This window comes from Pteropus alecto, unplaced genomic scaffold (assembly GCF_000325575.1).
Source record: "Pteropus alecto unplaced genomic scaffold, ASM32557v1 scaffold7, whole genome shotgun sequence".
Lineage (NCBI taxonomy): Eukaryota > Metazoa > Chordata > Mammalia > Chiroptera > Pteropodidae > Pteropus > Pteropus alecto.
The window spans coordinates 40,782,217-40,796,926 of record NW_006494614.1 but is presented as its reverse complement, the minus strand read 5'-3'; the positions used below and the strand labels follow the sequence as shown (position 1 = coordinate 40,796,926).

General features: G+C 46.6%; 1 protein-coding gene and 1 pseudogene across 30 annotated transcripts in view; one reads left to right on the top strand and one right to left on the bottom strand.

Annotated features, from left to right (window-relative positions):
• The window catches only part of TJAP1 (tight junction associated protein 1), a 27,061-nt gene that overhangs the window by 3,040 nt on the left and 9,311 nt on the right, over window positions 1-14,710 (top strand). For 8 of the 30 annotated variants that reach the window (XM_025042651.1, XM_015600484.2, XM_025042655.1 and 5 more), the window contains 3 exons: window positions 8,429-8,501; window positions 9,431-9,545; window positions 9,636-9,780. The exons of 9 other annotated variants lie outside the window; for them this stretch is intronic. The gene's annotated coding sequence lies outside the window, so the exon portion shown is untranslated. Of the gene's footprint in view, window positions 1-8,428; window positions 8,502-9,430; window positions 9,546-9,635; window positions 9,781-13,278; window positions 13,383-13,672; window positions 13,827-14,710 lie in introns of those variants that run through there. 13 more of the 30 variants (XM_025042668.1, XM_025042676.1, XM_025042669.1 and 10 more) reach the window with 6 other exon arrangements.
• LOC112475018 lies at window positions 5,231-5,349 on the bottom strand (annotated as a pseudogene).

The following is a 14,710-nucleotide window of genomic DNA, read 5'->3' as shown; positions in this document are numbered from 1 at the left end:
GGTTCCCACCCTCTGGGGGTGGGGATAGGGCCCTCGTGGACCTAACATTCCAGCCTTTTTGTTTTATGGAATAGGGATGGTGACTCCATCTTCTATAGCTGCTTCCTACTGAATAGGGGTGGTGGGATCTGTTGAAAAAGGGTTTAGTAGTGGATAGTTGACTGGAATGTGGCATTAACTGGTAGGTTCAGTTGGCTGGAGGGCTTGATAGTGTGGTGTGGAGTGAAGTAGCATGACTTCCGCTATAGTCTGGTTGGTAAACACGTGTAAACGATCTTGGAAGAGGGAAGAAATCTGGCGCAGTATGCAAGGCCCAAAGGCCAAAATGAGAAAAGGTTTGGGGCCCTATGAAGGGTAAGAGCCAGGTAACCCAGATGGTTTTTAGCCAGGTGTCCCAAGAATTTGCTTGGTGCTCTTATCTTGTTGGCCTTGTCCTTTAGCTTTTTAGCTGCATCTCTTACTAGTCCTGATTAGTTAACATAAAAACAACATTCTTCCTCTAGAAAGAGGCAGAGACCTCCTTTTTTGGCTGTCAATAAATCTAGCCCTCGTCTGGTTTGTAAGATGACAGCTGCTAGGAAGTCAGTTTGATCCTGTAATTGAATTCTACTTTTTACAGTCTCATCTAGGCTTTCTTGGAGATCATTGGACAATGCTTCGAAATAGGATAGAGCAGTGGCAAGTCCCCCAATGCCTATGCTTAGTCCAGTAGTGACCCCCAGTGTAACCAACGGTGGGATGACCTGAATAACCCTTTTATGTTTTATGTAGTGTATGAGGGAAATTGGTAAGGTCTGGTTATTGGGGGCTATTATCTATATTTAGAGAGAAAGTACAAGTTCCAGTCCAGTTGGTTGGAAGGCAGAGATAAGTGCTAGTCCTGCATAGAAAGAAGACCCCTCTGTCAGGTATACAAGTAGAAACATGTATGGATAACAAATGAATAAGAGAATAGATTGTTCCAGTGTGTCCTCTCTGAGGCTCGGAACTTCAGGCCATAAGAGTTGTAGCTATAGCAGCTCCAATCAAGGGGGATATATGTGAAGGAGATTAGTAGGTCTGCAATGAAAGTGTTGGGGAACTGCAGAGACAGTCATAATCCAAGGAAAGAAGGTGGAATATGGAACAGTTGTAAGAGGTTGCAAGGACTTTAGGGTAACCTATGAAGCAGACAGGTTGTAGAAAGAGGCCATTAACCTCTGGAGAGACTTGGTAGTCTATCCGTTGAGTTCAGTGTTCATCGGATAGTTGGATTGTGACTGTCTGATTGTATAGACTGGAGGGTAGGTGTCCTGCAGATATATTGCTACCAGTTCTTGTGAAACAAAGGGGAGTCTTGGAAATCAAAGGGTTATAAAGGGTAGTGGGTCCTATTACTGGTATGGAGGGATGTGCTACCTTTGCAAAGGATTGGGCATAGGTGTGGAAGAGAGTAGAAGCTTGATTAGCCTGTGCTTTGGAGTAACTTCCAAGGAGAGTATCTGTCCTTTCAAGGAAAATGGAGCCTTTTTCTTTTTGATGCGAAAAGGTCATTTGAATGTGGTCCCGTTTGGTGAGGGAAATGGGGAGGTCAGAATATGCTGAGGAAGAGAGGGAAAGGCAGAACCAACAGTCCTTGGCTAATGTGGGGTTGGATTTATTGAGGAGGGAATGGATGAGATTGAGAGAATGCTCAAGATTGGTGGTAGTGAGAAAGCTCTGCAGGAAAGCAGAAGAGGAAGTAGATGATTGGTAGGAAATAGACTAGGAATGAGTGACTGAAAGGAGTTACGAGTAAGAGACAATTTCAGGAGGATGTGGCTAAAGGCTTGGAGACAAGACTATCAACCCCCACAGTGGAGATTTGAGAGGGGCAGGCAGGACCTGCAAATTCAGTAAGGCAGAGTAAGTGGCCCCCGTATCAATAAGAAAGGAGATTGGCTTACCTGTTACTAGTAGAGTTACCTTGGGCTCTGAAGGAGTAATAGGCGTGGGGGCTGAGGGGCCCAGGCACCCTCAGTCTTCAGTGGTGAGGCCTAGAAGGCTGGGCAGACTGAGGTTGTTCCAACTTTTCAAAGGGAAGAGATGTGACCCTCTCTTGACGGAGTAGGGATAGGGCCCTCCTGGACATAACAGTTGGGTTGTTGTGAAGGTTCAATAAGTTAACACATTAATATATTTAGAACAGTATCTGAACCTCAATATGTATTTGTTATGCTAGTCAGATCTTGGCACTAATTTTGGCTTCATGATCAAACCTGGTGTCTCTCTATGGAGGACTTGTACTGGTTTGGGCTGCTGTCATGAAGTTAGAGAGATGAGGCACAGCTTTTAGATAGTATATACTGCATATAGTGAAAATATCCTCGATCTATTTAAAGTGATGTTATAGTGCCAATGATTTCCTGTTTGCAGCTGCAATTATTTTCTTTGCTGTTGAGTGGCAATAATAATAATAATGCTTCTTGAGCATATTTTATGTGCCTGCACTGTTGTGAGTGCTTTAAATGTATTAACTAATTTTCATAACAACCTTGTGAAGTAGATACTATTATCCCCATTTTACAGATGAGTAAATAGAGGTGCAGAGTGGTTAAGTAATTTGCTCAAGGTCACCCACCCAGTAAGTGGCAAATCTGGGATTTGAATGCAGGCAGTCAGGCTTTGGCAATTGAGCTTTTTTTTGGATTTGGTAAGAAGATAATTTTTAAATATGTCTAGTGGCAGTTTGTATCTCTTTTCTTTTTTGTTTGTTTCTTTTTTTGTTTGTATATGCATATTGTAGTAAATTTTTTGGTTATTTAAAAAATGTTTTAGGAGCTGAGCCCCTCATCACAGCTCTCTCTTTTCTCTCAGAAATAATAACTGATGTTGGGATTGTGGTGACAGAGCCCTCTGTGCCATGCGAGCCAAATCTAGGCTCTCTTCATGATTCAGCTTCGCCTTTGGAAAACCTTGGGCCTGGGTTTGGTGAGAGACTGACATTAGGATCCACTCTAAGCATGGCTTAAAGGGGTGTGTATGTGGGTGTTAATGTAGATGTAAATATAAAGCTCATTTCTGACTGATTACTGACTTGAGCAGTTGAAGTAGCTGTAGTGTAAATTCACGGACAGTCTAGGTGCATCTTTCTTTTAAAAATAGTAAGTAGCAAACTACACAGGAGAAAAATAATACATGGCATTTTAAGCATTTCCCTCCCCACAGCGTAAGAGGAAAATGGAAAACAAAAGCTTCTGCTGAAGCTTGTGTTGCTGAGCCTGGCTCAGGACTCAAGACTTTCCTTTTAGCCAGGCAGGAGGCCTTTGTGCAGCCTTGGGGCAGAGGTGTGCCCAAGGTTTGATCCCTTGGCTTTCCTTTGCCCTGTATTTAAGACTCACTCTTCCCCTCCTTCTGAGTCATGCCCTGTCTATTTAACTTGCCCTCAGGCCCCATCTTTTTCTTCAGTAAATGACTCTCTACCTTGCCATCAGAGTAGGCACGTGCCTGGTGTGTAACCAGATTTCAGGAAATTGGGGGTTCAGGAATTAGGGATTTCCCTAGGAATTCTGACCCAGCCCTGTGATGAACTTTTCTGTTTGTTGTGGCACATATGATTTTGAGAGATAGCATCTGTCAGCCTCTGTTCCCCTCCTCCATTTCCTTAAGAGCCACATATCTCAGGACAGTGTACTTTATCTTGACTTGTGTTGCAAGCAGCATGCTGAAACGTGTTATCTCCATATAGTACACCTTTGTGTTTTGGTAGAAGTCCTTAGACTTTCTGGATTCAGGTTACATTGTAGCAAATGATTAAACTGCAGGGTGAAGTGCGATGGATTTTGAGTTGAGTCTCCCCTTTTTACTGTTTTCTTTTTGTTGTCTAAATCAGTTTCTCCTTATAACACCCCTTATTCATGTATTGTCTTTGAATCTAATCCCTTCACATCCTTACTACCACATTTTGGGTGCCAAGGACCTCTGGGTATCCTGGGCCTTCATTTCTCAACCTGGATTCAGCCTCTTAACAGTACTCCGAATTTACCTCATTCTCTCTAGCTTCTGGGCATCTGCAAGTACTGGTCCTGCTGTCCGGAATGCATTCTTCCTTTTTGTCCTTCCAATCTCAGTTTAAATGTTACTTCCTTTGGGATCCCACCCCTCTTTAGTGCCCTTCTTTTGTACTTGCTTCTGTTTTAATACTTAAGCTTTAGTGTAATTGCCTATTTACTTGTCTAATTCTTATAAGACTATAAGTGCCCTTAGAAGAGGGACTGTCTTATTCACTACTGTATTCTCCCATTTAGGATAGTGCAGGGCACATCATAGGTGCTTTATAAAGCTGTGGTGCATACAGAATGAAGTGTGGTGGGCATTCTCTCCCCACTTTAATCTACCTTCCAATCCTCTAGCCTCAGTTGCTGCCATTCCACTTCATGTTCCTTTTCTTCATTGCTCCTAAATGTGCTGCTGTTTCTGAACTTGTTAGGCTATCCAATTACTTTATTCTTCTTTGGTGTGCATTCTACTCTCTCCATAATGCTCACCCTTTCTCTGAAACTCTGCTCATTCCCCTAAGACACAGCTCTTCTGTTACCTCCTGTGAGAAGACTTCTCTGCTTTCCTTTTCTTTTTTTTTTTTAAGGCGAGGCAACCCTTGATTGACCTCACAGATTGCAAGGACCTTGTCAGTTTATAATCCCTTATTTTTTATGTCTACAGAACATGGTCTTCCTAGGTGGTCTCCCATCCAAGTACTAACCAGGCCCAACCCTGCTTAGCTTCCGAGATCAGACAATTCTTATAAGACTATAAGTGCCCTTAGAAGAGGGACTGTCTTATTCACTACTGTATTCTCCCATTTAGGATAGTGCAGGGCACATCATAGGTGCTTTATAAAGCTGTGGTGCATACAGAATGAAGTGTGGTGGGCATTCTCTCCCCACTTTAATCTACCTTCCAATCCTCTAGCCTCAGTTGCTGCCATTCCACTTCATGTTCCTTTTCTTCATTGCTCCTAAATGTGCTGCTGTTTCTGAACTTGTTAGGCTATCCAATTACTTTATTCTTCTTTGGTGTGCATTCTACTCTCTCCATAATGCTCACCCTTTCTCTGAAACTCTGCTCATTCCCCTAAGACACAGCTCTTCTGTTACCTCCTGTGAGAAGACTTCTCTGCTTTCCTTTTCTTTTTTTTTTTTAAGGCGAGGCAACCCTTGATTGACCTCACAGATTGCAAGGACCTTGTCAGTTTATAATCCCTTATTTTTTATGTCTACAGCACATGGTCTTCCTAGGTGGTCTCCCATCCAAGTACTAACCAGGCCCAACCCTGCTTAGCTTCCGAGATCAGACGGGGTTGGGCTCGTTCAGGGTGGCATGGCCGTAGACTCCGTTTCTTCTCTTGGTCCCCCCACCACTTTTTTGAACCTCCATCTGGCACTTACCATGTTGTATGGTGAGTTCTCTGTTTATTTGTCCATCTCTTTCACTGAGCTGACCCACTGTAGAGGAGAGACCCTCCCTGATCACAGGCTAGGGGTATGGGACTAGGGAAGACTGGGAGTTGGGAGTGGGGTGAGCAGTATAGTAGAGTTTGATTTTGGAGCTAGGCAAACCTGGTTTAAATCAGGGAGACTCTGCCACTTACCAGCTGTGAGACTTTGGGCAAGTTGCTTAACCAGTAGGATTCTTGGTCTTGTCCCTTATAAAGTGAGGGTGACATCTTTTCTGCAGGAGTATTGAGCATTAGAGATAATGAGTTTACAGCATATAGCGTAGTGCCTGGCATATGAAAGATACTCAGTAAATATTTGGGAAACTAATGTATAAGAAAAGATTTCGTTTTACTCAAGCTAGAATAAGCCTTTTGCTTTCTGCCAGGTAGTCAGGAGCATTTTTGAGGTGGGAGTAAAATTGAAAGAGTCTCTTTTCTTGTGATGAAGCAATAAAAAAGGTGAAATTGGGGCCATTGTCAGTGACTAGCCTGTGCAAAATAAGATTGTTGATGCTTCTCTGCATTCTTGTGTTGTAATGACTTCTCTGACATATCATGACATGCACATAGGATTGGTAGTGATCTTGGTGGGTACAGGTGGGGGCGGGTAGATGGTGGATTTGTAATGTATTTAAGGCTGTGGATGACTAGATGGGGTGTTTGAGGATCCATGTCTTCTGGTGTTTTATGAACTGAAAGTGTTGGATGAAACTGGTGGAACACATCTAGGCATTGAGGAAGCCAGACACTTTGGCCCCAGTTTTCTTAGGGCTTTGATGATCTTCTTGTGCCACAGAACAGGGTTAACTCGGATACTCCCCAGAAATGGGCCTGGTAGCTGAGACTTACCGTCCTTTCTTTGCTTGTTTATTTTTAGTATAGTTAACGGGGGTAGTTCTTAGTTCACCAGTTCCCAACGGAAACCAAAGGGAGTTGTTTCCAGAAGTCTAGACCTCTTAATTGTATAATGCCAGGTGGTACTTCAGTGTGAATTTACAATCAAATGAGAAAGATATGTCTGAATTCTCAGGAGGGCAGCCTTCTTGTCTGGACCTTAAACCCCTGCCCCAACCAGGCACCCTCTCCTCTGTGTCTTCAAAGTACTCACCTCACATCAATGCAGGTGGCCATTAACCTTTGTATCTCCTGCAAGGGGCAAGGTCTTCTATCTCTGAAGCTTCTTAGGGCCAGGGTCTTTTACTGAAATCTGAGTATCTAGGCCCTACATAGTAGTTGCTGAGCTCTCCTGGTTACTGTGTGACCCCACCCAGTCCTTCTTCATGGAGACTAAAGCAGATAGGATCTATCTGGCAAAACCTTTTGAAAGCTTAAGAAGGAAGGTTCTGCATAGACAAAAAGTGATAGTATTAACAGTAGCATTACTAATTATTTTTCAGGGTTGAGTTAATGTTAAATGATTTTCCAGGTGCTTGGCTTCAGCTCTCTCCCTTTTCAGCTTTATGTTCACAACATGCCCCTAAGCCAGCAGGATAGGGTTAAAGTTAAAAGAGGAGGTGAAACACAGGTATATTTTCTTGCTGAATTAGCATTTCTAAAAAGTCTTTGGCTGCTGGCATCCTCTTTATTATTCATTAAGCTTCTTTTATTGCTTCTAACCTGCTTGCTTTCCTGGTTGTATCACTAGTCTTATCTAGGTGTGTTCCAAGCTCACAGCCTGGACTTACTACAACCTTTTTAATGCCTAAACTGTCAAAAAGGTGAAACCAATAGCTAGAGATGAGTGCGTGGAGTAGTTTTTCCCTGGGTGTTCCTCCTTCTTTGTGCACATTGTAGTGTGGCATGTCTTCACTGTATGGCAGGAGTGGTAAGCTGCATTGTATGTTAAGCAAATTTGAGAGGAGGTTGGGTGAGCCAGCTGGACTGGATTGGATTGTGTACTTTTAGGCTTCAGAGGGACTGGGTCTTCTGGACTGGCCGTGAGTAGAAGAGTGGGACCGCTTTGTTAGTTGCTATCTCGAAAGTGCCAACTGTTTGCTCTCAGTGACATTTGGAATCCATAAAGAACATGGCAGAATTGTTGTGGCTTTTCTGTGGCTCCCTAGAGAAGACAGTTTTCCATGTGTGTACTGGAATTAGAATCAGAGGGATCTGTCCCAGTTCTGTCTGTGGTCTTGGGCAAGTCACTTGTCTTCTCTGTCACTTCAAAATGGGAGAACTCCACTTGTTCTATGGGCCTCACTAGGCTACGAGGATCAAAGGACGTGTAATGGAAGGGAAAGTGCTTCCAGAATCGTAAAGCACAGTGCAAATGGAGGGTTTTTGTCTGTTTGTCTAGGGCTTGTATGTTTTTATTACAAACATATATCCTTGTGTAAAATACTAATACAGAAAAATAAAAAGACCGCTGCTTAGTCTAAGCCCTTTTTCCAAAGACAGTGAACTGTCTAACAGTTTTAACAACTGCTAACTATTTATTATGTATCCTAATCATTTTTGTGTCCTTCTAGACAGTCCTCATCATGTATTACCTGCACAATAAACAAAACTCAGTAATAACACAGACTGTGCTTCAGCTTGCCCTGTTCACTTAACAAGTTACTTAGGGTCGACTACTCCCTGTTGGAGCCTTTGAGGAGCCCAGTTGTAGCCTCCTTCCCAGCTTGGGGGGCTCTGCTGAGGCTGGCTTTTGGGGAGGGATGGAGAGGCTTTACTACAGGTTCCCACCACAGTGGCCTCGTTTATCTCTGAGGGATTGTTTATTATTCCAAGCTGAAATTGTCCAGCAGGAGTGCCCTTGAGTGGGAATCAGGATGGATATAAGTGCGATGTGGGCATCAGCTCTTCCATCTCACGTGTCTTTCTCCACTTCAGACCCAGCTGGTATTTTTTATTATTTAAAAAAAATTTTTATGGGTGGGGATTCTAAAGATAGCCTGTCCATGATGTTCATGCTTTCTTATCAGTCCAAGGAAGACGTCAGAGCCTACCTGAAGAGTTCTTTTTCTTTTGTAGATGGTTACCTCACCCTCTCAGGCCTTGACCTTTTGAGCTCCAGGGCTGTTGTCAGAGCAATATGGAAAACCCAGTGAGTAGGCAATTGGGAAGCCAATTAGAGGCTTTTCTGCCTGCATCAATCATTAACCTGGGCTTGGGACAAGGGCCAGGCCCATATTTTGTGGGGTCAGGGTAGTCACTCTTCTCCCCTTTTTACCCCGAGTCATTTAATCATCTGCAGGATTTTCCAGACAGAAGGGGGAATCCCTCTCTGTTTTTTCTCTCAGAACATGTTGCTCTTCTCCACTAAGCACAGCAGTGTTTGCTGATATATTTGATGTAGCTTTCCTATCCTGCTGTCCTAGGGGTCACTTCTCGTGGGGCTCCACTGCTGTGGTTGCATTCACCTTGAGCTCTGTAAGCCAGGATGTGTTACTTCTCTTAGGGTAGTTCTGGAGGCTTCAGGAAAGAATGTTTTCTGCTGTTCCCTGGGCTTGTTGTGATGGGAATGCCAGCCTTTCTGGGCATTGCTCATTCTGAGAGGGTGGACTAGTCTCTGTTGGAGTCTGGGGAGCCTGACTATAGCATAGCCTTTATCCTTGCTCTCTGGGTTCCTCTGAGGCCAGCTCCCTGGGAAGAGTCATCCCCTTGGTCCTTTCAGAAACTGAAAGATGCTAGTGTGCTACCCTTTCCCTTGACTGGCCCAACACTGAGCCGGGTCACACACTGCCCTATTGTACTGTGGTTTTGATTGCAGCTCTTGTTGCAGCCTCTGATCCCTGGGCCAGTTCTCAGTCCCTTTCCTCGGAGCCTGTGGGAGGTGGTGGGGTAGACTCTGCTGGCACAGGCATGGGATGGGTGGCAGCTGCAGTTGTGGGTGGCTTTGTTCTTAGAACCCAGCTTTCAGGACTCTGGTGTAGCCTGACAGCAGTGTTTAGGGGATAGGCAAGATGGGAGCTGCCCCCCTGGTGGCAGCAACCCTTCCACAACAGCTGACCTCTCTTTCTGTTGACCAACTAGAGAGCCTCGTTACCTGGGGTTAGTGAGCTGGACTCACTGGGTGGCAGGGGGAGTGCTCCACTTCTACCTGGCATGATCTCTGGATGGGAGAAAACCTCTGAGGATCTATCTAGTGGTAAGTCTGGGGGAGTTTTCCCTGTCAGGAGAATGCAGCGTGTACCTCGGGCACCTGCAGCTTGGCATTCCTTCTGTTCTCTCTTTGCAGCTCCGGAGTTGGGCTGCTCACAAACCAAGCTGTCTGTTTGTATGGAGTGCCTGGAGAGTGTCTGCCATGAGGGTGTCTGCCATGAGTCTGTCGCTAACCATGCTAACCAGGAAAGCTGACTGGTTGGGGAGAAGACACTAACCCTGTGAGTCTGACCTGGGCCAGCTAACCTGCCCTGAGAGTACCACCAGCAGTGCTTCTGTCCTCTCTTCCTGTCTCCATCCTGGCTGCCTCCTCCTCCTCGCTTGTTGCTTCATGCCATCTCCTCTGCTCTGTAGTCCTTACTACTGTGTTCCCTCCATCTTCCCAGTCTCCTTGCTGTGAATGGGGATGTGCCCCCTTCATAACCAGGAGAGGAGAGTTTCCTGTGCATGGCCACCTGCTCACCTGCCAGTCTGCTGCTGCGCTTGGCCTCCCCTCAGTCAGTACCACATCTCCCAGTTCTTTCTTAAAATAGATTTGGGCAGAGTTTCTGTTTAATCTGCTTTTAGCATCACAGAGTTTGAGAATATCCCTCAGCATGCTGTTTCTTTTTCATTCCTCAGAGACAGATGGGAATTTTCTTCTAGACTGAATAGTTTCCTCCTTTTTTCAAGAGAGGAAAATTGAATGGTGTCCCCATCATTGTCACCCCAGTATGATAATTTAGGATCAGCTAGCTGCAAGGTTCTCCTTGGGGTGAAGGAGGTTGAGGAAAACCTTGGCCTGGTCATGGGAAATTCCCTGGGCAGAAGAGCGAAGTTACTTAAACTGAAAACTGGAGCCCACCTAAGATGTAGCTCCCATTGGTGACTATTACTCAGGGAGGTGGAGTGAGTGGAGTTTGGCCCCCTACCGCCTTCCACGTCTGGAACTTCAGGTGAACTTTAGCCGAGAAGGGCTTGGTAGGGTGCCTTAGCTCAAGGGGGCAGGACCTGGCTTTGGACTCCATAGTGAGTCTAGGAGAGGCCCTGACCTCAGATTGGGAAACTGGTGAACAGCCTGCCATGGAGATGCTCCCACCAAACTCCCTTTTCCCTCCAGGCTTAGAAAGGAGAAGGGGGCTCTGGCGATAACAGGAAGGCTGATTGCTTGGAGCTCCCTGGTCTTCTTCACAGGTAACTCTAGACAGACGTTCTGTGTCTCTAGCCTCCGGAGGCAGTGCAGTATGGGGTAAGCTGGATAGGGAAACTTGAAACCTACAGGCCTTCAAAGTAGGTTCTGTATCCTTGGGCTAGGAGGGAAAAGGCAGGGGGATGCTTACAAGCATGGGGTGGGAGCGTGTAAATGTGTGAGCCAGTAGGTGCTGCTCAGATGTTTAGGGACCCTGAATAGGGAGTTAGCAAGCTGGAGGGTTTGTGGCTTAACTCTAATCAGGAAAGCTAAAGGAGTCTCGAGTGGAGGCTAGTTCAGGACCACCCCTCACTTTGCCCTTCCTTAGAAGAGGGCATGGGGACTAATGTCAAGTGCTGGTTACGATTATGAGGATATTTTCGCCCTTAATTTATGTTGGGGGAGGTTTGGTTTTCTTGGATCATCATCAGTAGGCTTCAGCCCCTTTGTTCTTGTCAGATATTTGCTTGGATGAGGTTAGGTGATAGACTTGAGGTATTTGCTCAGGTGGGGAACCAGATAAGTGCTCAAGGTCACCAGCACTAGTTCTGAGTCCTCAGGATTACTTTGTGGAAGAATAATATCCACCTCTTTTGGCTTTTAAAACCTGTTAGTCTGTTTCACTTAGAGTAGGCAAAAGGCCAGGTCAGGGCCACAGGAAGCTTGTCCCAAGAGGGTGAGGTTGTACTTGCCCAGAGGGGTGGCAGGCATGCTGTCGGAGGGGCAACAGGACTGGTCTGGGCACAGACTGGCATCTTCCAGCCTAGTCATCAGCCCAGAGCAGGCCCCACCCCGTGAGCTGCTGGCTGCTTGCCTGCCACGCGCCCAGGATTGCTAAGGGCTTTGCTCACGTATCTCAGGAACAGCTGCATGCTGGAAACAGGGCTGGTGGCAAGTAGGAGGGGCGCATGGGGGTCGGTGTGGGGAAGGCCGAACCCCACCAGCTCTGGAAGGATTGGCTCACTGTGCTGGAGGACTGTTCTGCTGTTCACTGAGAGGGGCTATATTAATGGTGGTGGGGGCCTTCCTGGGCAATCCCCAGGGCCCCTGCCTGGTTACCTAGTTAGAGGGCTGGCTCTTGCAGGGTTGTGGTTTCTGTTTCTTGGACCTCGGAGGCAGAGCCTGGATTTCAGAGGCTTGAGAAGCAGCTGGACTTGTATGGCAGGAATGTAACTTGCCTCCAAAGGCGCAGCTTCCTCCAGGCTTACAGAGTTCAGACACTGTACATGCAGGGCTCATAGCTAAGGACAGTTCCTGCAGGGGAGACACTAGTCTCCATGTGATTAGACATCCATGTTTTAGCAGTTGATGAGGGGATTTAGGAATGGCCTGTATTTATTTTTATTATTTATATCCTGCTGGGTTCTAAAGGAATTAAGGCAGCCTACAACACAGCTGGAGTATTCTGAAGAAGGACTGGTTTTCCTTTCCTTTTAAAAGCAGTAATGATTGCTGCTTGATTCTTTTGACTTTTTTGGGGGGTGAATTACGAAGAGCTTTAATGATTTTGGTGGTGGTGTGTGGTCCCTTCATGATTGAGAAGATTGGGTTTATTGTCCCCTCAGGGTCCCCCACTTGGTTGATTCAGTGACAGCTGATTCAGTGAGCAGAAAGACATACTAGGTTCGGAAATGGTCTGAGCCCAGATGAACTGTTGGGGCCATAATTTCTTGAAGAGAACATGGGTGACATGTGAAGCGAAAGAGGCAGTTGGGTTTTTCTAGGGCAAGGCAACTGAACTGGGTGGTGGAACAGTGGAGTGAGGTCATAGTGCAGAACTTGGGAGCTGGAAGAGACGTCCAGTCTGGGAAGGCAGAAGTTTGAAAATCCAAAGAGCCACACCCATTTTGGATTCAGTCCAGTCTCCCTCTGCTGGGCCTGTGTTGAAGTGGCCTCTGAGCCTTCAGAGGATTCTTGGACCTATCCCTCTCCTGCATCTTTGACTTTGTCTTGTGCCTTGGGCAGACCTGCAGAAAAGATGGCATAAGGAAGTGAGAGGGCAACCTTAGCTCTTGGGCTTGAACCTTTTTGCTGTTGCCGCCTGTGGGTGTTTTCTGGGAGCAAGAGTAGGGAGAGAAGTTTAGAGAGAGTCAGGATTTTGAGGAGGTTTCTCCTTATCTCACTCTATCTCCAGCAGCGGTGATCCCTGCCACAATGGAAGTCCTGGTCACGTATATATACTCCATATTCACAAAAGGGAGCAGACATGAGTCCTATCTTCTGGTTAAAGAGTGATACTTGGCAAATTTTGAGTCTTTTGATTAAAGGATACTGTTCAGCCTACTTCTGGCACACATTTCTCCATATATCTGTTTCTGTCTATACTCCGTTCAGCTGTTCAGTGGGTTCACAGTGCAGGTTCACTGTGTGTGTGAGTCCCATTTATAATGAAAGCAGACTTTGTTCTCTGGAGGCAGTGAATCATGCCCAGTGGGCTGTAATCAGGGAGAAGGTATTTAATACAGGGCAGGCGGCAACAGGCGGCCTGCAATGACTGGCAAATTACAACATGGCAATTTGGAAGCTATCACCTCCCTCTCCACCTCAGCAGATACTGGGTTGAGTCTCTCTTCCAAAATGATTTTGAGTAAATGAAGAATGAATACTGCGCAGAAGAGGAAGGAGGAGGCGGAGTTGGTGGTGGGGCAGTGACGGGTGAGGAGAGCTGCTTTTTCTTCCCATCCACCTCCCTTGAGATGGAGAGGACTTACTGCTGCTCTGGGTGTCTCTCTCAACAGTGCCTGCAGGGCCAGCCTGAGAAGCCTCAGACCAGACTGGGTCAGCCAGAGGTTTTATCCTAGTCCTCAGCCTTTCCCCATAGCACAGCTGTTCTTGTAGTACAAACCCAGCATGTGATCTGATAGCTCCACATCCTTGATCAGCAGCCCCCAATACCTTGAAGCTCAGATAGTTTGGGAGTGTGATTCTTCCCTGTTAATTTCTAGACCTTCCAGAAGATCATCTTCTTGGAAGTGCCCTGGAACTGGCTTGGCATCAAGAGGCCCCAGAGACTGTTTGCTTTCTCATCAAGGCCCATAGCCCATTTCGAGCTGTCCAGCTGTTTTCCCTGGATGCTTCCTTTTCTCGACACAGGATTAGGTATCCTCCTGGGGCTGAAACACTCCAAGTCCACTTGGGCACCTCTGGGTGAAGGAGATGTGGCTAGTAGAGGCTGCACCTGGTAGCTGGGCTTCTTGGAGGGACTGCTCTGCTGCCTGTCATCTTTTCCCAGCTTGTGGGCCTGGTGTCCAGCTGCTGCTTGTTTTGTTCTCCACTGTACCTGGCATTATTTTCACCCTTGGGTCTGTCTTTCCCTGTAGCGCTTCCCGTCAGGAATAGCAGCCCGTCAGGCCCATTGTGTTCCTGTTCAGTGCTGGAATTGTGGGCCCCTGTGGGCCTTATCTGTGGCACTTAGCAGATCTCAGAAGCTTGAGTGAGGGCCCTGACATGCACTGGTATTTACGGACACGGGCAGGGAGTGGCACAGACTCTCCCTTGTGGACTTGCCTTGGGGACACTGCAGACTCCCTGGAAGACTGTTTCCCTAGTAGGCATTGCCTTCTGCTAACCCAGTTGAGAATGGTTCCCCGCCCTGTGACTGACATGTGTGAAAAGACTAGGTTCTGGCTGGGAGAGAGAACCTACCCATCCCCCTACCATTCATCCCAGAGAGTCTGTGTCTGCATTTCTCCCCATTTCACTGCCAGCCACATCCACACTGTCTGCCCCTTCAACAAGCCAGACTATGTGGCTGTAGAAGTCCTGGGAATATGTACTATGGAGCCGGTGAGTTGGGAATTGAGGTCAGGATGAGACAGGATGAGCTGAAGAATGTGTGGCAACTAGATATATGGCTGTGGGCATGGAGTGAGGCTGCTCTCCTTACGGGTAGAATTACCAGATACCTGGGTGTGTCAGTGTCTTCCCTGTTCACCCACCACCCATACACGTGTCCTGGTGCCTAGAGGACAGTGCGGGCATCA